The sequence below is a fragment of the Apodemus sylvaticus genome, chromosome 15, assembly GCF_947179515.1.
Source record: "Apodemus sylvaticus chromosome 15, mApoSyl1.1, whole genome shotgun sequence".
Classification (NCBI taxonomy): domain Eukaryota; kingdom Metazoa; phylum Chordata; class Mammalia; order Rodentia; family Muridae; genus Apodemus; species Apodemus sylvaticus.
The window spans coordinates 56,779,375-56,802,901 of record NC_067486.1 but is presented as its reverse complement, the minus strand read 5'-3'; the positions used below and the strand labels follow the sequence as shown (position 1 = coordinate 56,802,901).

General features: G+C 38.1%; 1 protein-coding gene and 1 long non-coding RNA gene across 9 annotated transcripts in view; one reads left to right on the top strand and one right to left on the bottom strand.

Moving 5' to 3' along the window:
• Window positions 1-23,527, top strand: part of Zbtb20 (zinc finger and BTB domain containing 20) — a 786,764-nt gene that overhangs the window by 536,232 nt on the left and 227,005 nt on the right. The window lies entirely within an intron of this gene.
• Window positions 7,183-22,015, bottom strand: LOC127665698 (uncharacterized). 2 transcript variants are annotated; one of them, XR_007973480.1, is made up of 5 exons: window positions 21,951-22,015; window positions 21,259-21,421; window positions 20,371-20,401; window positions 13,849-13,934; window positions 7,183-7,280 (listed from the first exon to the last, which is right to left on the bottom strand). It is a non-coding gene; the product is annotated as an uncharacterized LOC127665698 (long non-coding RNA). The 2 variants fall into 2 exon arrangements; XR_007973481.1 differs by lacking the exon at window positions 21,951-22,015 and adding an exon at window positions 21,846-21,928.

Sequence of the window (23,527 nt, the reverse complement as noted above, 5' to 3'; positions counted from 1 at the left end):
AGTGCACCACTGAAAAGTATTGTCTCTGGTTTTCTGAAAGCAAAGGTGAAACTCTTGAGCAAATAGCAGTGTGGTGCCAGGTCACCTGTTGATTCGTATCAGGAAAGGTTTGGCAATGCCAACCCCACGTCATCTGTTGGGAAACCTGGATGGATGGGCTTTGTTTGTGTGAGCATTGGTCTGTATCAGAAGCATCTGCTTCTGGTCACTCAGGAAAGCCTAAGATTCTTCATGTGGATAGAAGGAAATGGAAAATTTTGCTCACGATTCAATGAAACCAGCATTGTATAAAATGTTTGTTAATTGGTGAAATACTGGTTTCTATTGTAAGAAACAGAGAGAAGGGGGTGCTTGCCTTCACATGCTTTCGGATTAGGGAAGTCAGTGGTGTCAGAGTTATACTTTTGTAATGTAAAGTATTTCAAATACATAATAATATAAAGAATCATCTGCAATACAAGAATCCAGAGCCCAGGTTAGACTGGATTTTGAAATTTGAAATGTTCATTTCTGAACTTGTTCTGTGTTCTTAGTCTGTTAGTAGTTGCGGAGGAGTGAGCAGTTCGGTCTGTAGAATGATGAACTAACAATCTCTATGTGTGACAGGACCCAGTCCACAATAAGCTACAGCAGTGCCCGGGGAACCCTCTACTCCTCTTGCAGTTCTCATGGCTTTAGCACAAAGCCAAAAACAGGCAATGCTTTTCTGACTCCCTTAAGGGATTTGTTTAAGTCATATGTTACAGCATATATAAAGTGAATTCTTCTAGTTATTATCCCTAAGCTTCACTGATCAGCTGTCTCCTCATTAAGCATTATTTTCAATGTTTTCTACTGGCAAATAAGTTCAAATTTGTATATATATAAATATGGAAATCATTAAACACATAGAAGCATGTGTGTCAAAGCTGACTGAGTTTTAGATATAGAATGCTCTTTAGGAAGTGCCAGTGCCTGTTCATACTGTCCTTAGCAACCGTAGAGTGGTCTCAAGAGTCACAGCCTAAGTGGTTAGACCTTTGACTGGTTTCTCACCAACAGAACCTTGAACAGTGTCGCACTTGGTTTTACTATCTTTATACGTCTTTGGCATGTCCTTTGTGTGTTGTTTCTTTGTATTCTGTGCCCATTTTTTCTAAAAAGTTATAAATTTTGCCTTTGTTAACTTCATTGAACTCTGTTGCTGTCATGTTCTTGGTGATGTTGCAATACGGTATCCACATCTTTGTTCCTTTGACCCATAAAGATTGCTGATATCCTGGCCAATTCATTATTTATCTTTTCTGTCGTTAGCAGAAATTTTTCTAATTTCTGGTTTTAATGCAGTTACTCTTACTGATCCTTCTTGTTAGAGTTGGTGTCACTTAGACATCCTTCTGATCTATAGCTTGGTCAAAGGAAGCATCCTGATGTCTTCCACCCATTTTCTCTTCTTCTTAGGTTGCTTTTTAGGAGGGGTCTTGTTCTGGAGGCCTCCAAAATCAGCATATCAAATACTGTAACTCCATGCATGCAAGGCCGTACCCAGCCTTTCTTCTTTCTCATAGTTTAGTTTTGCCATCTATATTTAATTCTTACAAGATACATGGATGTTTATGGGTCAGTTTGCCATATTCCAACTGCTGTTTTTGCTTTCTGTGATTTATTTTTCAAATAAATTCTTTAAAATTACCTGCCAGGTCATTTAAATTTCTCTTTTAAATTGTGCTATCTTAAGTTATCCGCACTAATGAATTTTATTGTCAATGAATTTACTTAAATTTCTTAATAGTTTGATTGATTTCTGTCTTAATCACTTATTTTTTATTCTGTTTTTATTTAATACTTTGCTGTTTCCTTCATAGAATTTACTACATTGTATTTACCATCCCAGCATATTTATCTTAAGTTCATTATGATGCTATTCTTTAAGATAAAATTCATCTAAATGGAAGGTAAATGATTTTATTGGTTGTTTTCCTTACCATTAGCTTTCTTGATGTACTTTAGAATTTTGTCTTGAAGTTAATACTAATCATTGGCTCTTCTTTTTTCTTTCTTTCTTCGTTTTTATTTGTTTGTTTGGTTCACAAATTCCTGAGTGAGGACTTTGCAGTTCCCTCTGTCTGGATCTTTGAGTCCCTGCTATCTATGTGAATCTTTACAGTGAGAAGTTAGTGTTCTCTCTAAAGGAATATTTTGTCACAAGACAGTGTCTTAATCTCCTCTCAGAGGGGTTAAAGTCCTATTTGATAATTAGGTGATAGCCCAACATTTAGCACTTTCTTGCTGTAGTAAGGTAGGCTCAGGTCCACTGTGTGTCTCCATCCTTGACTCTGTCTCCCAAGAGCAGAGTATCCAGCCATTGTCTGTGGGTCTGAAGTTCATGTCAGTATTCTTGTAGCTTTAGCACTAGTCTCATTAATTCATTTCATTTTTCTATATAAATAATCATCTTTTTAAACCTATGCCCCTTTGTTTTTCTTATTTTATATTATATTGAATGTTTTGTAGGCAGTACATCATAGAAAACAGTGCTTTGAGTTTGATAGCTCCTTTTATGCATGTAAATATATAATTTATACATTATGTTATCTTTATCATTATTTGTGATTTGTTTACATATGTACTTATTTATTTGACATACTATAGATACATGCTAAGCACTGTATCACTAAACTTCATTCTCAACCCAAGCAAAATCATATCTTTCTGTGTATGAACACTGGATATGCAGAGGAATTTTGGTCCTGCAGATGGGCTGCTTTGGCAAGGAATCACATCCAAACACCTTCTAGGTCTATATGATACACCCAGAATGCAGAAACACCATGGATTGAAGTATGGCCTAGCTGGAATACAGACACGCCCTTAATACACCCCTTTAATCCAAACAATGAAGGTAAGCTTAGTTTCTTAGTTTGCAGAAGAAAACAGCCATGTTTGAAAGTGGTATCTAATTGAGTGGCAAACAAAGTGACAAATCATAGAAAATTTTGACAGAATGATTTGAAGATAGGATAAGTCCCCCCATCCCACCCCCTGCCACCCACCACTCTCATGAGAGCAGATAGGAAAGGGAGGCTGTTTAAGAGCAGTGCAGGAAGAGTAAGGGAGTCAGTTCTGTTCAGTCAGCTGAGTTTAGTGCAGTGGAGCTGGGAGTCTGTGCAGTAAGTGCAGTAAGGTGGAGTTGAGTTCTTTTTTTGAGTTCATGCAGTTCTGTACAGGTCAGCAGAGGTTATCTGATGCCAGAGAGGAAGAAGGAATCAGAAAATTAGAACAAATTGCCAGAGTTAGTTTGAGGCCAAGCAGAGGAATTCAGTGAGAAGTTGAGAGAAGCCAGATAGAATCAGCCAGCTTGGAGAGAAGTTCAAGCCAGAACAGCTGATTTAAACCAACCAGGTAGAGTTTAGAAAGAACTAGAAAGGGTGACCTTATTTAGCAATAAGCTTCCAAGATGACAATTATGTCAGGTAACTAAAAGTTAATTTACACAGATGTACTTGTCTGTGAATGCAGAGGCCAGATGTGAACAAAAGTTTCTTCTATAGGTCTCTGCCTTATTTGTTGAGATAAGATCTCACCTCTTTTTTATACATGCCATTTAATAATGATAACGTAAATTAAATTTATTGTTTAGTGGAAAGTTGTACTTGGCATATAATTCATTCTTTGTTATTATTTCTATTTCTATACTGTAGAAAACTGAGACAAATGGGCAAAATAGATTATACTCTAGAAAAATGATTTTAACTAGTAAACATAAATGTTTGAATCCTATTTCACTACTATAAAACAAGTATCCTTGAACTTATTATCATATGGTGGGATTTTTTTATTTTGTGGTTATTTAATTTTAATGAATAACTTGAAATAAGTTATTTCTATTTTTATAAAGAATATGTGTGGTTTTATCTCAAAAAGTTTGTTTCATGTTGTCTGCTCTTTGATGATTCCTTTCGCTCTCTGTCTCTCTGTCTCTCTCTCTCTCTCTCTCTCTCTCTCCCTCTCCTTTCCTCCATCCTGCTCTCTTTTCTGTGCCCCTCTGTCCACATATTTCTCTTTTAGACTATAAAAGCTTGTTTTGTTTACTATCAATCTAACAATTTTCCAATTTTTAAAACATAATGTATTGTTCAAGTAACAATTACTATTATTTTTCTAAAAAAATTTTTTCAAGGCTAATTTTTAGTTAAATCTAAATTGTTAAAGTTGTACACTGTATAAAGTGAGAAATTTCAAATACTTGGTCTTTATTTCTCTTTTATCATCTAGTTCTCTTTGTTGCTGCTGCTGATGTCCAGTATAATCTAAAAGTGACTGGCCACATATTTGGGATAGTAAAGAGCTTCTAACAAAAGGCCGTTGCTTATTAGAGAGTTGAATGAGCTGAGTAAGTCATATTTGTCTGTGCACACAATGAAAGAAACCATAGCTTAGATATCTTTAAATCTTCCATTGACACTGACTCAATCTTTTCTTGAAAACTTCAGTTCGTAAACAACTTTACATCATGTGATGGATAAATCCTCTTTTTTGTTATTTCTTTAGTTAAGCAAGCACATGCTTTGTGATTGACTCTTGTATAATCAATGGCTAGAAGGTCATGTGCTCCTTCAACATTGTTCTTTCATAACTCTTTTCATATTTTCCCCTTTCTTCCTGTATCCCTGCCCCTCAAATAACAATTACTGTTGGCAAATCCTGTTCTCAAATCAGTAGCTGCTGTTAAGTTTTCTTAAATGTGAAGTAGTAATTAAATAGCAATAATTGTATCATATTGAATGGCTATTAGTCTGTGACCTTCCAAAATACTTCATGTTGCTTACTATTTAAATGAAAGCATTTTAAAGCGGCTCCCATTGTTTATAAGAGTAAGCCTTATAAACATTTCTAGATATAGTCAGTACAAATGATACACATGAAATCTTCTTAGAAAATGAACTTTTTCATTGATATTACTAAGACTCTTAATAACAATTTGCAACATGCTAGAACCAAAACACCTAGCTTTTTGTCATACCAAAACAGGTTCCCTAAAACAATGCAGAATGAAAAGGGAAAAGCCAAGTGTAAACTGGATCATTTGTTGATGTGCAAATTTTATGGAAATTTTAATGACACATTTGATTGATTTATGAGACATACATATTATTTGTATTATAAGAACACTCAAACCTTCTATGTGGCCCGGTTTTTAACCCTCTTTTAAACATAGTAACAGATTGAAATTAAACCATCTTCATAGCTGCTTCTATTCTTTAAGTTACGAAAGTGATTTTTATTATTCTCTAAAAGCCAATGAACTGGCACTCAGAAAACTTTCTTTCTAGTCTCAGTTTGGTCCTTGAGCTCTCTGACCATGAGTAAGTCACAGAACACATTGGGTCATTTTCTCTTAACAAATGTTGAGAGGTGGGAAAGACTCTAAAGCTTTTCATTATCTTATGTTCTAGTATTTTGTCTTTTGTTTGCTTATATATACAGAAGTGCCCACAAATAATAACAACCTCATTTAGATTCTACTTAGCAATAACATAACCAGACTCAAGGAAATATCCAATAATATGATGAACTTTCTTCATCAAATTTAGCTGGTGAGAAACTGGGAGCTACTGAAGGCACTTTATCTGGGAAGCTTTATTTTCAAAGGTACTTTTGGGCATTGGCGTGCAGAACGAGGCACAAAGGAAATAATCTAAAACAGACTTATCAGGCTTCCTGCCACAGTTCAGGGCAAGGTAAGAAAAGCTCAGAACACAGTGAAATAGTAAACCATAAGGCAGAAGCAGAAGTCATAAACATACCGAGATATGTATTGTCTTCAAAAAGAACAGCCAAGAAAACCATTTTAAAAAAAAAGAAAATGGACTTATAGATGTCTAGTAGTCAACAAGAGAAAGTTAAGTAAAACTGGTAAGACAAACTTACTAGCACTCAAGTGCATGATTTATTTTAAAAACTAAGTCTCAGTGCTGTTCAGTATGCAGGAAAGCAGATGTTCATATAGTGACCGTGAACAATAGTGTCAAAGGTTCCGTAAGATAATATAACATCTCACACAAACCTTTCATCAGAAATTCCTCTCTACTACAACAGTCTTCCTTCTGTCTTTCCATCTGTTGGAAACGGAATCTCATACCCAGATCTGTGCACAAAGCGTTAATCATAATGGCATACAAAAGAAAAAGAAACATAATCTTAAATATTCAAAATCTAAAGAATCATCATATAAGTAATAGAAAGTCCATATGAATTCACATATTAAATAAATATGAATTGTGTTGTTTTTAAACATGTTGTAATAATTTTTAAACTGAAGAGTACTTATGATGTAATAAGACTGAAAATCTTCACGCACAAGAGACAAATGTGTATTTCCATCTCATATTACAAAATAAAAGTCTGTGATTGGGATGGAGAAAAGGCATTAAATTGTGGGGAGCAGTTACCTCTATATGGCAGAACTGAGTGAAATTTATTTGTCCTTTACCTTCAGCTTTCCAGATGTTCTAAAAATACTACAATGATGTGGAAAATAAGAGCTTTCAGCAAACAGCAAATAATCTAAATAATGAATCACAAATCTGACAATAATTCAATGTAAAGAGCAACTACATGTCTAATTCCAGCTAATCATCTTCTGAAATCTAGTGCAGTACTGGTTTTCCATTTACTGAGCCTGTACCACGTCATTTTGCTCTCATTGCTTATTATTCTTTTGCATCTCTTTCTCTTTTTGGATCTTTCTATGTGATGAGTCTCCACACTGGAATCTTTTTGTTAATTGGAGGATGGTGCACAAGTATGCATGCAACCATGATGCACATGTGGAGGTCAGAACACAACTTCCAAGAGTCACTGCCCTCCTTCTACTGTGTGGGCTCTAGTGTTTGAACTCAGGTCCTCAACCTTGATTTGCAAAAGCCCTGACCCATCCTGCAGGCTGCCACCATGACATTCCAGTACTTAATTTTCTTTAAAACCTCATTGTCCTCAGTCTAGTCTGCCATTGATATGCCCAAACCACATTTACATGCATATAAAATTATCTTACACAAAGAGAAGTGCATAGCCTAGATTACTCAGAGTGTCGCCAATTGTTTTCAACTTCTAAATTTCTCTTATTATATAAAAAAGTGTTAACCTAATAATAGCATTTTGAGTAATTGAAACAGATGAAAATGAAATAAAGGATAGTCAATATGTCACTGTAGAATAATTTTATTGGGTGGAATACAGTACTGCTGATAAATTTATTAGGCATCCTCTTCAAGAATAGACTCTCGGCCGGCTGCTCTCTGAAAAAAAAAAAAAAAAAAAAGAATAAATATAACAACTTATTTGGCTCTGTACCCAGAAATTTGGCCGAAAAAGAAACCCAGTTGGAAAGAACGAACCAGATAAAGTTTTATCAGTTGAAAATACACAAGAAACTTAGTCTGCCTCCTTTTTAACAAAATTGTATAAGTAAAAATGCAATCTGCCTTAAAATCTGAATTCCTTACACTAGCTAATAGCAAAGTACTAAAACATCTAAAAGTTTCCAGATCTCACCCTCCTTCCCTTCTGCCAGGAAAGTGAACCACTCTCTTATTATCTGGTCTCCCCTCACTGTTAATATTGACTAAGGACCATTTATGCAAAGCTCTTCTCCTTTTCAAAACTGTAAATCTAGTGAAGGTGTAGACTATGACTGTTGCCTCAAGATCTGACAAACTACATGATTAATGAGTAGACCGAGGAAGGATTAGCATTGGAGTTTTGATGACTTTTGTGCCCATCACTAATCTAAGGATAAAGTCACCTTGTACCATGACCAACCTAAGTAGCCAGTTGCTTTCAATTTCAGAGGATAGTAAGTGAACATGCTATAGAGGACATACTTTCCTGTAAGGCTATAAGTTAAAGTAGAATAGTTCTTAAGAGCTTTTAGATTTTTAATTTAGTAACTTGTGGTCATTGAGGCTTTTTAATTGCTGTGATACGCAGAAGTTACTAAATATCTTTGAATCTTAAGTTTCCTATCTGAAAGATGGGAACAATAATCCTGTCTCACAACTGTTACTGTGGAGATCACGTGAGAGATAGTGCTTATCAAACGCATCATGCCTGACTAAGCCCTTTGCCCCGGAGTCAGGGTGTTGTTCTGGTGCACCTATTTTGACTACTGGAACTGAACATCTGAGTATACAACCAGGGCTCTTACTGATATACTCAGACGCTGGAAGTGAAAAAAGAGTTCTGAATCCAGAAGATGTTAATTGGTTTGCTCTGAGGTGAGACCCTGAAACCTGTCTTTGTAACAGGTTCCTTCAGCAGTCCTGATGCAGCTGCTCTACAGACAAGTGCCAGGGAACACAGGCATCTTCCTCAGAATTTGCTTTGCCCATTGTTAGGTGGCTCTGCTTGAGAAACATTTCTGCCCCACCTTCCCACTCCACCCCACAGAAGACAGAAGAGAAGAATAGGGAAGACAGAGCCAATTGTGAAAATTGACTGGCTATGGCAAATTATCAGTTATTTTGTATTATTTGGACTAATGATCTACATTAGTCCAAAAGTGCGCTGCCTTGAGAGGAGAGCTTGAACTTTACCACAATAGATTTCCCGTAGCTGCAAAGGCTGGCTAGAGTAAAGGCCATCGCCTGCTTCTTGTTTTGTTTTTGTTTTTGTTTTTTTATGGAATTGCTATCTATAGAACTTAGATGAATTAGCACGATTGAAGTGCAAAGTGTTAACTGCACGCTTCGGTTTAGGCAGTGCATTTGCACATTGAAGTAATTAGGGTGTATTTAAAAGCATTCGGCTTGCAATACTTTGTTCTCCATTTCCTACAAATCAAATTAGTGAGGGGTAGATTTGATTTTTTACATCATTTTGAAAATATTTTCTTTTTCTTTTTTTAATTTCCTTAGTATTACATTTTTTACAAAGTTCAAAACACAACCAACTGTGACTAAATTCATAAAAAACAAAACAAAAAGTCCAAAGTACAAGAAAATGAAAAACAGCTCCAAATGCTGTGCAGTAGGGCAGTGCAGACCATACCTCACAAACACAACTGTAGTAATATGCCGTATCCATGGCTGATCAATTAATAACAAATACTTAGGCTGCAAATAGCTCTTTTACGTTGAGTGAGAACCTCAAATTTAATTATTCATTTCAATGCAAATAAGTATGAGAAGAGAGCCAGGTCTGCTTAGAAATATCTAACCATCTCCCATCTCCACTGTGCTGTGTGCGATGCGATGGATGATTGGAAAGAAACAGGATAAAGGCTGCTTTCCTTGCATGCTAAAGAAACATCCAAGCAAGATAATTTATTTTTAAAATAAAGTTTGATTTGTAGATGTAACAGTTATGGAACTGTATAGCATAAACAAACAGATGAGATAAACCCAGTTTGAATCAGGGTTACCCTTAGTAAGTAATATATCACCTCACCATGCCTCGGTTCTCACATCTGTAAAGTGGGGTAACAGTGGCTGTGACTGGAGTTGTTGCAGCGTGTGATACTGTATTTGAAACAGTTGATACATGCTCAACATGTGACAGTTATTAGTTTAGGAAATAGAGACAAAACAAGAATATTCCATGATTGTATTTTTCAGAGGCAATTTATGTGTAGATTTTAGGGTGAGAATTTATCAATATTCCTAGAGAAGGGAGTGATTATTTTGTGATCATCTTTTCTTACCCCCTAGATAGTTTTCTTTGTTGAAAATTAAGGATCCCAAACACATATCGAACAATATCCTTTATATTATTGAATGGATAAACCTGTCCAATACAGTTATTATCATATTATTATCATATCATATCTTGTTATTTTGTGGAGGATAAACAGTACTCTGGGCTGGGTCAGATCAGATAAGTGTAGTTTCTGCTATAATCTTAATGCTGTTATAGTCAAAGAAGAAAAAACAGGAAAAAACAATGGAATTGTTTCTCCCATAGGAAACAGGCATGGTGCCCTGTTTAAGCCTTTGTCAAATATAAAAAAAAATTCATTGTTTGTTGAATAAATGAGAATAAGAAAACACTAAGCAAATATCTTCATAATATAAAGAAGCTACTAAAAATCAGTAGTATATGTATGTTATTACATATACTGAAAGCACTGAAAGCTTGCCTGGGCATCAGTACTCTGGTTATGTTGGCCTCAGATGAGATGATAGCCATTTTTATTAAGAGCTACTAGTTCTTAGTTGGAAGTAGATAAGCCAGAAGAGAAAACTGACCTTTACTCAGAGGGTTCCATGGAGTGTCAGCTACAAGAAGCCATGGGATTTTCTAATCCCAGAGCCTCACTTCCCAGCTGAACAAACTGAATGGTGCCAGAACACTGGGTGGCTAAGTTTGTTGGTCCTTAGACCTGAGTTTCCTGATTCTGGTCCAGTTCATTTTAAAATGTACCATGCTACGTTTGTATTCCCCAGCTGCCTGCCTCCTGGTGCTTTCAATATGGCCACAGTGGCTGTTGCTCCTGTGAGCAAAGCCAGGCAAGGAACATCCAGCAGCTAGAATCACCTCATGTGTTACTGCATTCTCCCTGCTGCCTGAATGGTTACAATAAGGAGATGTTTTCACTCTTAAATTTGTAATTTCTCATTAAAAAATAAAGACTAGTAGGTTATCATTAATAGTCAACAACTGATAGCAAGTTTCTGCAGGACCTTTTCCAGTGACCAGTAGATGGAGTTAGAGGGGATGGATGGGGAACAAAGAACATTTATCAGTTGAACAAAGTCTGAAAGGGGGACTTTGTTCACAGCAGTTACCTCAGGCAAGGCAAGGTCAGGTGGGATGCAGCAGTGGGGGCCGAATCCCCAAGTACCTTAAAGACTTGAACCTTGTAAGAGCAGAAAGGATAAGACGTAAAGAAGTAGGAGGGTTGGAGCTGTGACCTACTGCACAGAGACTTAGTCATTTGGTCTTCATCCTTCTCTATCTTTGTGACTGCTTTGCTCAGTGGAGAAGTCTCGTGCTTACATTGTTACACCCTTTTATAATATTACTACTGTCAAATCATTTCAAGAATTCCTTGAGTCAAGAACTAATGACATCAATGAGAAGAAAAGCCCAGTGTTTGGTAGGTAAACGTCCTCCCTCCCACCTAAAGAGGTGGGGGAGCAGGGTAGTGTTGATGGGCTGTTGACGATGAGGTAAACTGGCACAGGGGAGGTTTATAAGCGACTTCCCCATGCGCCACTGAATCTGTTTCTTAAGCTTTAGTTGTATACCAGCTGTGCATGCAAAATCTCATAATTATTCTTACTGTATTAAGCATTTTATAGCAATTTTAGCTCTAAAATGCTATGCAATAGTTTTTATGCAAGTGTACCAGACATGTAAGCTGTTCCAATGAAAACATTTCCTTTCTTTTAGACACATGGTTTTAGGTTTCCAAACTTAGCTTTTTGCATTGATGGAAGAATCTTTAAGACAGACACCAGGTTTTTTCTCTTTCTTGTCTTTTTGGGGGGGCTCCAGTGGGATGGGGGGTGGCAGTTGGATTGTCTTACACATATTTTACTCAGTTAAACAGCCTCATCAGAAAAGGAGCACTTCACTGACTATATAATGCTGGTGTTACAGTGTTGCTGCAAAATGCTAGCTCGTCCCCAGTCTGCCCCATCAGAGGAGGAAGGAACCAGAGAGGAAGCTAGAATGATCTCTGCATCCTTCCAGGATACAGTGCCAAACAGGCAGGAAGGGCTTGGACTTAACCCCTCTGAAAAAGGCTGAGCCCTTTAACACTCCGAGCATGAGCACGCCTGAGCCCTGCAGTGGCAAGTGTTGGGCCTGAGCCCAAAGCCAGAATGGAGTCTGAACCCTTGGCATTCTGGCCCAGGGCCAACTACTATCAATGGAACCCCACTGACACCTTTAGTTATTCTTCCTAGATTAGGATAGTAATTTACTTGTCTCTTTGATTTTAAGTGTCTGGTTTTGTTTCCAGATGCCTCCTAGCTCATCTGTATTCCAGGGGTTTCAAAAGACTTTAACCTCATTGGTTCTTTCCTTTGTCAGTTCCATTTGGTGAACATGGAAGGGATATAGAAACTAGAGAGGACAAGGGAGGGAGGTGTGTGTGTGTGTGTGTGTGTGTGTGTGTGTGTGTGTGAGAGAGAGAGAGAGAGAGAGAGAGAGAGAGAGAGCATGTGGGGAGGGCTTGGTGAGGCTGCAGAAATAAATGAAAGGCATTCACTTTCAGCATATCAGCTATTATACCAGAGCAAGTCAGGGTGGAATTTAAGAGGTGATGTGTAGGACCGTGTAGTGAAAATGCTATTCGATAGATTCATGCAGAAAAGCCCTCTAACCAGCAGTAATCTCGGGCTCTCTGAAATGATTGCAGTATATGAAAGAGATGGAGAAATCTTAGAAATTTTATCCTAATGCTAATAGGGTAACAGCTCTTGGATTTTAACATGCAATAGCCAGAAAAGCATCTATGCATGGGTGTCATTCCATGTTTACAAGGGCCTTTCTAGCACTGTTTATTGATTTTATTGCAATTTTCCCCAGGACCCTGTAGATAGATAATTACTGGAAATGTCCATCATTAGCACAACAACAAATACAGCCACTGTTCTAAAAAAAAAAAGATGCACATAGGTCCCTGCGAGTAACTATCAGTTGGCAAGGAGGAGAGTCACACAATAACACGTGCAGCTATAACTCCAGGCAAACACACATACTCAACACCCTCTGTAGCCATCACACTGAGAAAATACACACAGCCCCCTGTGCAGCCATCACACATCAGGAAAACACACACGACACCCCTACGCAACCATCACACCAGGCAAGAGCAGAGACATAAAATGCTAAGTCAATAGGAATGAACAGCTCATAAAAGCCTACTGGAATAGATCACATCGCAGCCAGGTACATCTGTTCTCAGCACTAACCATTATCGTTAGCTTAAAATGCTTAAAATCACTGCACATCCTCAGGTCTAGGGACAGATTATTCCAAAAAGATTCTGCTAAATAGATTTGGCAATGCAGTGAAGGGGACCTCCACTACATTAAAGTGATGCATTTTGCATCTCAAAGGCTGTCAACTGTATTTAGAGAGATTGTGTGATTGAAGAACAATGCTCCAGGACAGGATAGCAATTTTTTCTGGCCCTTCTAAATCTGAAGGTGATTTTTACCCCAAGTTGAGCTAAGTGTACAATTGAATTGGGTAGCTCTCCAACTGGGAGGTGGCTAATAAAAGCAGAATTGAAACTAGCTTTCAAGTTGTGCTGCAAAGGAAGCCAGTGCATCCTGTTTTAAGCTGGAACTCTCAGGTGGGATGTCCTCTGAAAGGTCTTCATGAGGTCAGACTTCAAGCCACCAACAACAGCTAAATAAGTAGTAACTACTGTCTGTGCTCCACACACCCGCACGCCCCTGAGGGAGATAAAGAAACCACCTACGACTTCTTTTGCCAATGCCTTCTCTTTATCCTCTTGCCGTGGTCTGTGATGTTATCCAAACCCTGTGACACAAGGGTCAAAACACAGCAAGGGAGACTCGGCATGTCCTGAAGACTGGCCCAAAAGAACTAGTGAGGAAGGGTTTTGAGTTCGTAGTTCTGTATTTCAATCCCGGTGGCGCTTCATCTTTCTTCTGAGCGAGTTTCTACTGAGAAGTTTCAGACTAGCTTGTTAAGAATGATTTACACCATAATTCTAGGAAAAACAAATGTGAGTGACTGAGATTTGAAAGGAAAGAGTAGGGGGAGTGCCAGACCAAACAAACCCTAAGTAAATAGGGTGGCTTTGCAGGGGTGGCGATGGGATTTCTACTTGTTTCCTTACTTTAAAACAAAAAATGACAGTGGATTATCCGTAATCATTTCTCTTACCTGGGAAGAGCCGAGCAAAGGACAGCTCCACGCAAGAGCAAGGGTTTCAGGAAGGACAGGTGTTTCCCGAATTCAGATGACAACACCTTAATGAGAATGAACAGAACTGAAAATGAGAACTAAGATTTCTACTTTTTTCTGAATGTGGCAGAAAGTGTTTTGTTAGGGTGAGAGATAAGCATTTTCTATAAAACAATGCCCCAGTGACACAAGGTAATTACATGGTGGCTGGGGCACACCGCATGGTTTACTAGAGAAATTGCATGATACCTATTGATGACTATAGTAACACTAGTTACCACTCCGGCATTATCTCCTGATAACTATATAATTAGTTTGTATCATCAAAGCACCCTAACCGTGTGCCTGTTCCAGCTACTCTGGTAGAAAAAAAAAATAAACTTTTTTGCAAAGGGAAAAAAAGCTATTGAAGAAAGTTGCCAAGAACAGATATTTTGTAATCTGTGCTAAATCTCTGCTGGAAAACATGAACAGTAACGAAGCTGAGAAGACAGTAAAAGAAATTCGGGGCAAGGTGCCAGACGCCCAGACGGAAGGAGAATGTGGACCAAAAGATTGCGACAATCGGGTAATTATGGTTTATGAATCTCAGCTTTAATCTGTAGTTCAGTGAGTCCTGATTAAATATCTGTTAAACACAATTAAAGTTTGTTTTTGTATTTCACCGTCTTGATCAGAATAATTAGAGACTGCGTGTTTCGTGTCAAAAGTAGCAAGAGGAATTTTAGTGAATGAACATCGTTTTTAAAAGCCATTTGTAGCACCAGCTGTTGGCATTATTTTATATTTTAGTGTTATCAGCATAAAGATGGCCCTCTGGATGCTGAACGGTTTCCAGCAGGACAAGGATGGTGTGCAGTTATGATGGGCCCGTGCTGATAAAGCAAGCATGTTGAAGGACTTGTGTTCTTTACAAGCAATGTGGGGGAGATGGAAACCAGACAAGGGTTCAGGTGAGAGGAGAGGAGGCGAGCAAGACGCTAAGCAGTGGGACTTCTGGTGGCACAGTCGTCACATCAGCAGAGTCTGGGTGGCTTGTGGAGATGTGTGGTGTATTAGCTGAAGGGAAGACTCTGGAAGGGCATGTTGGAAAAGTACTGGGACTCTCTCCTGCCCTTGGCTAGAGAGGTGAGCCTTACTCCCAGAACTGCTAGAGGAAGGTACAGAAAGCACTTAGCATATTAATAATTCTTTTCTGGGAAAACTGCGAGTTCTATAAGCAGGACATGCTCAAATATTAATGAGATTAGCTAAAACTAGGTAAAATAGTAACAGATGAAACTAAGATTCCTATGTCTTATGCCAAAAAGAGGCTAGCAAGTTGTAAGCTACTATTTAAATACTTTGACAGGACATTAAAATATCTGTGTAGTTATTGTATGAGCTTAAAGAAATGATAAGATATTATACACTTAGTTGTTTGAGATTTGGGTACCTAGACGATTTTCTTTCCTGCCATAGATTAATGGCCTCCAAAGAATGTCTACCCTAATCTTAAGAACCCATGAATATGTTGTCTGGCATGACTACGGGACTTTGCAGATATGATTAAAGGATTGAAAATTATCTAAGGTTATCTTGGCAAACCTAAAATAGTTACAAAGATCCTTAAAATAAAAAAGAGGGAGGCACAAGGTTCACACCCATAGAGGCAGGAGTTCAGGGGGATATGCTGCTGGTTTTGAAGATGCAGAAAGGAGGCAAAAGCCAAGGAATATAGGCAGCTTTAGAACCTGCAAACTATAATCAAAGATTATAGTCAGCCTTTGGAATGTGGAAAGAGAAAGCAAGTCATCCCTAGGTCCCCCAGAAAAAATAAGGGGTTGTTGACATGAACGTGATTTAGGTATTATTAGCTGTGTGGGGGAGAGGGTGTTTATTTTGTTTGTGGTGCTAGGCATGGAACACAGCACTTTGTGCAGCTTAGACAAATGATTTACCAATGAGCAACAAACACAACCCAACAAGTCTCTGTTTTTAAAACCTTAAGTTTGTGCTCCTTTGTTATAGTGGCAAGAAGAAGTTAATACGGTCCCATGCACCTGCCTTACAGACTTTGAACTGTCATTTAAAATTGTCTAGTTAAAAGTATGAGAACAGCAAGCCTCTGAATTTACCCTTCTGTGGCCCATGTGAAGCTTTCTTTGTGGCATCCTTTAGAGATGGTGCCTATGATAATAATCAAATAAGCCTGTACCGTAAAATGAAGGGCAGGTTTAACCCCATCCCTCTACCACAGCTTAGCAGAAGTACTACCCTCTCAGGAGGAACTAAGAATAATTGCTTTCTCGATGGTGTTATTAATAGAGATTCTTCCCCTCTTCTAATTAACAATTTCTGTTGATCATCTAAAGAAAACAGTTGTCCCCCTCCTCAAAAGAGAGTTACACCCTCAAGCCTGCCCATGGGTTTCAATTAATTATCAATCATTTACGATTGTGAACCATAAAAACACTACAGCATTGACTAGACTTGCAGGATTTGAAACCAAAATTATGTAAGATTTATTTAACATGAGAAATTAAACCAGCCATTAATTTTGAATGAGGTCCTGGCTTTTAATTACTACAATAAGTACTTTTGATGGGCATGTGCCAAGGAAGCCCCTCTTTCTTCTCAGGCTTTTAAAGCTATGCTTGAAGATCCTGGGAGCAGAGAGGCTGCCATTGTCCTGAGTTCCCACCATGTTGTCATTCATCCGTTCACTCAGCAAATATTTGTTGAGCCCTGACTATTCTACTGCTATCGACAGTAGGAATGTATTAGTGAGCAGGATTCTCAAGACTTCCTTCCATCTGAAACATTCTAGTTAGAGGACATAGGTACTGTGTAAATCCTGAAGAATAAAATGAAGAAAAATAAAAATGTAGTCTAACAGGGATGGCACATAAAAAGAATCACTCAGCTGATCGCTGGATCACATCAGATATAGTTATATGAAGAACCGTGGGGAATCACTTCGGAAAAACTTGAAAGTAAAAAACACAAAGATTCAAATAAGCCACGCATGTGAGTTATGAAAGGTCACTGAGTGCGAAGAAGGTTAGAGCTGTGGTCAGATGAGGTCAACATGCAGAGGATGCAGGTGTCTTGGGGGGAATTTTGAATTTTATTCTAGTTGTAATGGATTGCCATTGATTTATGTAGAAGAATCTGATTTCACACTTAAAGAGAATATTGCAGTTGTTATATAGAGACTAGAGAGTAGAGAAGCAGTCTCACTTAGTAGTTTGGTTTTTGTTGTTTCCGTTCATTTATTTTGTTATTTTTTTTTTTTTGTTTTTTTTTTTTACGTTAAAGCGTAAGTAGGTAGCAAGCCATCTCACTGCAGGGTAGTATGTTGCCTTGTGAAGAATTTGAGGCTCTTAGTTTGAACAACCAAAAAAGGAAAACTGGTCTGTGAAGGCTATAGTCTCTGCCTGTTTCATGTGAAGGCTTGTGTGGGGGCCTAAAAATGTTCTTCCTGAAAGGAAAAGGAACTGTGTGCATAGCCCAGTGATGTTTCCAGTGATGCTGTGCTATTTTGGGGGATGTGAGTGAGGGGGTTGGTAAAATAACTGAGAAGTCAATACTGAGAACACACAACCTCAGTTGGTGAGGGTGCTACTGAGACTGTGGCCCACCTCTCTAACTAAGGTTCACTACAAGTCTGCCTCTGAAATAACAAGTCATTTACATTATTTTTCTATAATTTTAATACCTAGATTTCGATGACCTCTTAGATTTCATCCATCAACCTCAAAGTAGTTCACAGAAAAGATGACTGTAGTGAATGGTGTGAATATACACAGTAATTTGAGTGAACTTTAGGAGGAATTCGGTTGTTCACAAGTGTTTCCCAATAGAGTTAAAAGATTCTCAAGTCTCGGGTTAGGAATTACTTCACTATTTAGAGCATTTTGTGAGTCACTGATATTGCTCTAAAGAAGTCTAGTTCAATTTCTCTTTGTCATCTCACTAAACTACTTTAATAAGTGGCAAATCATAATAAATACATCTAGGAATAAATGACCTGTGTGTAGCTAGTGATTTATTACTAGTTTACGAACAATTTCTTTTCACTAATAAACTAAAAGATTACATTAAACATTTCTCAGTGATATTCATAAATAATACGTGTTGGCAAAGTATGTAATTCTATATGGCAATATAGGATCATTCAAAAAAAAATGGCTTGGAGCCTTTTCCAAAGGGCATTCCTAAGAGTGCATGTTACTGTGCCCCGGTCGGTGTGAAGAGATGAGCAGTTCATTGCAGCTGAGAGTAACCGACTTAAAATGATGTTGATTTCATCGTCAGAGTTCCCAGAGTGACCTTGTAGACTCTGTGTCCAAGCTGTGTGTACTGTCAAGGAATAGCCTTATTCTGCAGATCAAAATCATTCGGTACCAGATATTTAAAAAGCATATTGCAAGTGCCTAATAGACTCAGCTTAATTTAAGTGAAGGGTTAACAACTGATTACTGGGCAGCTATCAAAGCTGAAATCTCTTCTAATAGAACCCCCTACCCTCCAGCTCCCCGGCCCTTCTACTCTTTGAAGCATTCACCCCTCCTTCCACTCTCAAACTGCCATTCTTCTGGGCAGCGCAGCATAATGTAAGTCTGAGAAAAGAACACAAGAACTCTTTAAAAACAGGGCACTTCATACTAGTTCATCTACAAACTCCTAATAAAGCTGGTTATTAATATTCCCTTATTTGTCTACATCTTTGGGATAATAAAAGTGTCTAAATCATAATGCATTCTTTCAGAGAGTATTATCAGGTGACTTAATATCTCTTGCTCAAAGACACAATGTCTCTTTGTGTCCAGTCCTGAACTGGATTGACATTTCTAGCTGACACTTTCCGTCAAAGGTCATTTTGTTCAGTTCACTGTCTGACATTTTTTACTGTCTTCTAGAACATTCCTAATGCCCCCCACACTAGTGTACTAAGAGCTTCCGATTCATTATCTCATTGATATATTTCACTAATTATTAGGATCTATCCAAATATGAGGTCTTTATTCCCAGGAAAGTGTCTAGTCTCATTATTAATGATATAAATATTCAGAATATTGTGAATAGTAAGGCATAGCTAAGTTGGGCACAACCCTGAACTGACAAAGGCATAGACCATTTCTAAATGGAAAAGACTTTCCTAACTGTAATAATTTCATACGTGTCATTCATTTCTACATTTTGTTGAAATTAAATCAGTCTAAAACATTTTTATTTTCTTCATATATGTATCAGATTGAAAGAATTTTCACAGCAGAAATAACATGTTAAGATGCTACATCCTGAAGTATACTTTTTTTTCCTATGCTGTATACTATCACTATATCCATAAAGGAGAAAAACATCAAAATATGATTAAAAGAGTAGCAGAATTTCCAAAACTTAGGCTTAGCCATTGCATGTTTAATGTTATCTAGTTATTGACAAAAATGAAATTAAAAATCATTAGAAAGTAACTGAAGAAATACAGGGTCTAGGAAGATGTCACAATTGCTACAAGTTCTGGATGAAGCTTGGGATGGAAGTGTCACAGTGATGGGGGTCCTATGCTAGGATATTTGACAGAAAATGACATCGACAAGGAAGACGGGGAGGATTTAAACGCAAAGTTCAAAACTGATTAAGAAAGTTGAAACTTGTGACTTTATGGAACAGACTGACCTATCCTATAGACACTGAATATGAACAAAGCTGCTGATGGAGAGAAGCTCCAGGAGGGAGGTAGTGGTTACCACTGCACCACACATTATTCTCATTTCTTTATGTGTGCTTCACTGGGTATGGAATATCACTGCTTCCATTGATAGGATCTAAAGAAAAGAATGGGGAATGAGGCACAGCAATTCACACACTGTCTTCGATGTAACTTTGAACAACTCTGGTCCTGCTTCCAGTTTCAAGCTGCTTGAATCCTTCTCACTGACGGGTCCAAATGGAATGCTAGCACGTCAGCAGGGTCTGTGGCTACCTAACCTAGGCCTTACTGTGAACTGGGTAAACAGACACTTGTAATTTAGTCAGTAAATGCAGGTCTTTCATGATGGGCATACCCAACCCACTGAAAAACCAATCTGTTTCCAAGCTTGGCAGTGGCATTCACAAGTCCCCTAAGGAGCATTATCCCATGCCCAAGGACCATTACTCTTCCACAGAAACAATGACAGTTGTGATGAATGGTGGTACCTGGGAGGAGAAGTGTTTGGATATTTAAACAGATTACACTTTCCTTTTAGAGCAAGAGGCATTAGATCACATTTTCAATTGTCTACGTATATGGATGGTGAGGATTGCAGCCAGAGCAGCTCACATAGGAACATGCAAGATCCAGATGTTCCAGGCATAAATCCTGTGAGGAAAACAAGCTGTATTTGGTTTCCTGTCGTGGTATTATGTGTGCCGCAAAACAATTGGTGATAGACATGCATAAATGCTAAGATGTGGGGTGTCAACAGACATGAGATTCTGTCCATCAAGATGAGCTACAACGGGACTTCTTACCTGCTGGCCAGTAGCACCCTATCCATGCCATCTGCAATGAATTAAAAAGTGATGAAAAGAATCAGGATCAGTCTGGGTTGCACTGTGATCATTTTCTTCTCTCTGGGCTCTTTAGTGTGTTAGACTTTAGGGCAAAACATACAATGATGAAACCCAGGAAGAGCCTTCAGTAACAGATCTGAAAATTACTAAGATCTTGTCCAGGAAATTACAAATATAATTTCATCTTTTTAAAAAACATTATATTTCATTTACTTATTTATTTGCTATGTGTGTGCGTGTGCGCGTGTGTGTGCGCATGCAACATGATATGGTGGATGTCAGAGAGCAACTCTTGGGAGTCTTTGTTCTCCATTCATCATATGGGTCCCAAGAATCCAACTCAGACCTTCAGGCTTGGCAGCACCCACCTTTATCCGCTGAATCATCCTATTATTTAGCTTCCTAAGTAATGGGAAAATACAGGGCCATTGTCAATTCTGCTTTTTCTGTTCTTCCTTCTCTATAGTTTTTTTTTTCATTAGCTGAGACTAGAAACCCATGTTTTATTTCTTAAGTTGATGCTGACTATGCTAAGAAATATTTCCTAAGAATGTATGTTTCAACATAAACTCTGAGGTAAAGCTGCCACTGAATCAAAAAAGGATGTGGTGGCTTGTTTCTCATCCACACTTGCAGTGATTGCTTTGGCAAGTGCAAAGTCCCCATCCTTCAAGAGGGCTCTTTGTAACTGCTTCTATTTAAAATGGTTATTGGAGTATTACAAGAGGTCTGCGGTACTGAAGGGTATTTAATTAGTCTCCATAAGCAAATCGGCTGTCTGTCCAGATGACACAACCTATTATGGATACTCCAGGGAAAGGATCAAACCGAGATGTGCATACAAACCATATAAGAAGCATCGGAAAGGGTTAGCTTTCATTCATCTGTATCGCCTCTCACCAGCAGAACCTTCTTCATTTTCCTTCTTCATCAGACAGTCTACCGATGGGGGAGTAACTTTCAGTCATACTTTGAAGATGGAGGGTCTTGGCATGCCCACGGTGCTGTTCTGAGCAAAGAGACCAATTGTGAGATGAGAGTATTAAAGATACGCCCTTCTGAATCCATCCTTGTGTGTGCAGTGGGATTTCAGTCTCCGAAATGCAGCTCTTCCTCCCACCAAATTGCCCTTGTGGTAGCAACATAGGAAGGAGATTATATATTACTTCATCTCCTTCCAGAGAGGAGGACACGTGCTAAGGGAAAGCTTTGCTTCTTTAATGATTTCAGGCATCCCTTGTCTTTAATATTTCACTAAAGTGGTCCTTGGTTGGCTTTAGAAAGACACTCCAGTGAGACAAGGAGAAATAGAATACTAAAAATGATGGCTTCATCTGTAAAGGCTTTCTAACCAAAAGGGATAAGCAAGCTGTGACCCTCACCCTCAACTCCTAGCAAAGCTGACAAAGACAGAAGCAGTCCTGAAGCAGTACCTCAGCATTTCCTTGAGAAATAATCTATACAGTGCTACAGTTTGCCAGGAGATACCGATTCTTGAGTAACAAGCTCATCTCTGTTCTAAAGAGAAAGAAACAAACCTTTTGGGGGTATTTTGAACAACTTGCTTCATGTGGGAATAAGAAAGATGAATCGTCACACTGGGTGCATGGGGAAGCTATTTTGCGGAACTTCCCAGGGGAATGAAGAGGCCGTATTCTTCCTCTTCTCATCGACCCAATCCTGGAGTCACACATTGAATTAATTCTACCAGAACAAATGCTGATAGGGTCACAGAACCTAAGAAGTACAGACCTTTCTTCTTCTAAATATAGTCATGTTTGATTTCTAGGGGGGAAAAATGTTCTCTTCACCTTGGTCCTGAGTAGACAAACATCATGGAGGTGTGCTTGACCATTTTGCCTAGCTGTATCTTACCTCTACCAAACTCCAATGGTTGTTTTATTTGGTTTTCTTTCTGCCTTTGACAAGCACGAATCAGATTGTTTAATGTAGAAGCCAATGGTTACAACAGAAACATTTTTGTGAGTAATCACCAAATTTGTAACTGTGGAATAAACTAAATATCTCATTTAGAAATGCATGTTTCAGAAAAAAAAACTCTAAATGTTATTGTTTCCCAATCATTTGGGGCAAATAAGAAAAAAATCTAAATTTACATAGTCCTTGTAATCTGCCTATTATGGTGGTTGGGAAGTAGGATTGTTTGCTGAATGACTGAAGGAAGAAAACCAGGAAAAGTCTTGCAAAAATGTTTCCAAAAGGTACATTTGCTGGGTTATTTTGCACTATTTCTCAGTACTTAATGTCATCTCCCTCAGTAAGAATCTCCAGAGAACTCTGAACAGATACAAAGAATAAGAAATACAGTAAAGCTATGTGAAGTGACTGAATTCCTGGGCATCTAGAAACTTTTTTTTTAAAGCAAAAAAATGAGGTTATTTATAGAATTAAGAGTGTTCCTAAACAATAAAATGTCTGTGAGCTTTATTTCTTGAGGACCATATGGACAAGTTTACAAAAATGCCTAGGTCTCAGGCAGGGTACATCTATTCATAGCTGCACATCTCCTCATATGCTTTCTGACTTGAGCTATGTGTCTTATAAGTGAGTCACATGTTGTCGAATACTACATGATAATTGGTAACTTCTACACCATTTGTAAAATTAGAAGCTGAAGGTTATGCTTGATGGTCATGAAAACATGTTTATCTGGATATGCCACCTTAATTACACATATTTGTTTATTATATGTCTGTGTGCATATCTGTATACTGTGTCCCAGGGATCAAATTCAGGTCCTTAGCCTTGGTGACAATTGCCCTTACTCAAAGAGCCATCTCACCAAACCTGAAAGTTGCAGCTTTGATCAACAATCTTCAAGTATTTACCTGTATCAGTATCTTCATTTCCATTTGTCAAACAAAGACTTCCTTAGAGAGGCACCTTTATGAAGCAACTTCCATGCACTTTTTTTTTTTAAAAGAAACTTGAAACTAAATTTCCAACACTGTAGCTTGTCTAATCCTTCCAATTATATGAGTTTTTTAAGTGTAAGAAGTTTGATAGTTTTTCTTCGAACCTAGTAGTTTCTCAGTTACCAAAATGGATGCTGATTTGTTATGAACATGAATGCTGCTTCAGACATTCCTGTATC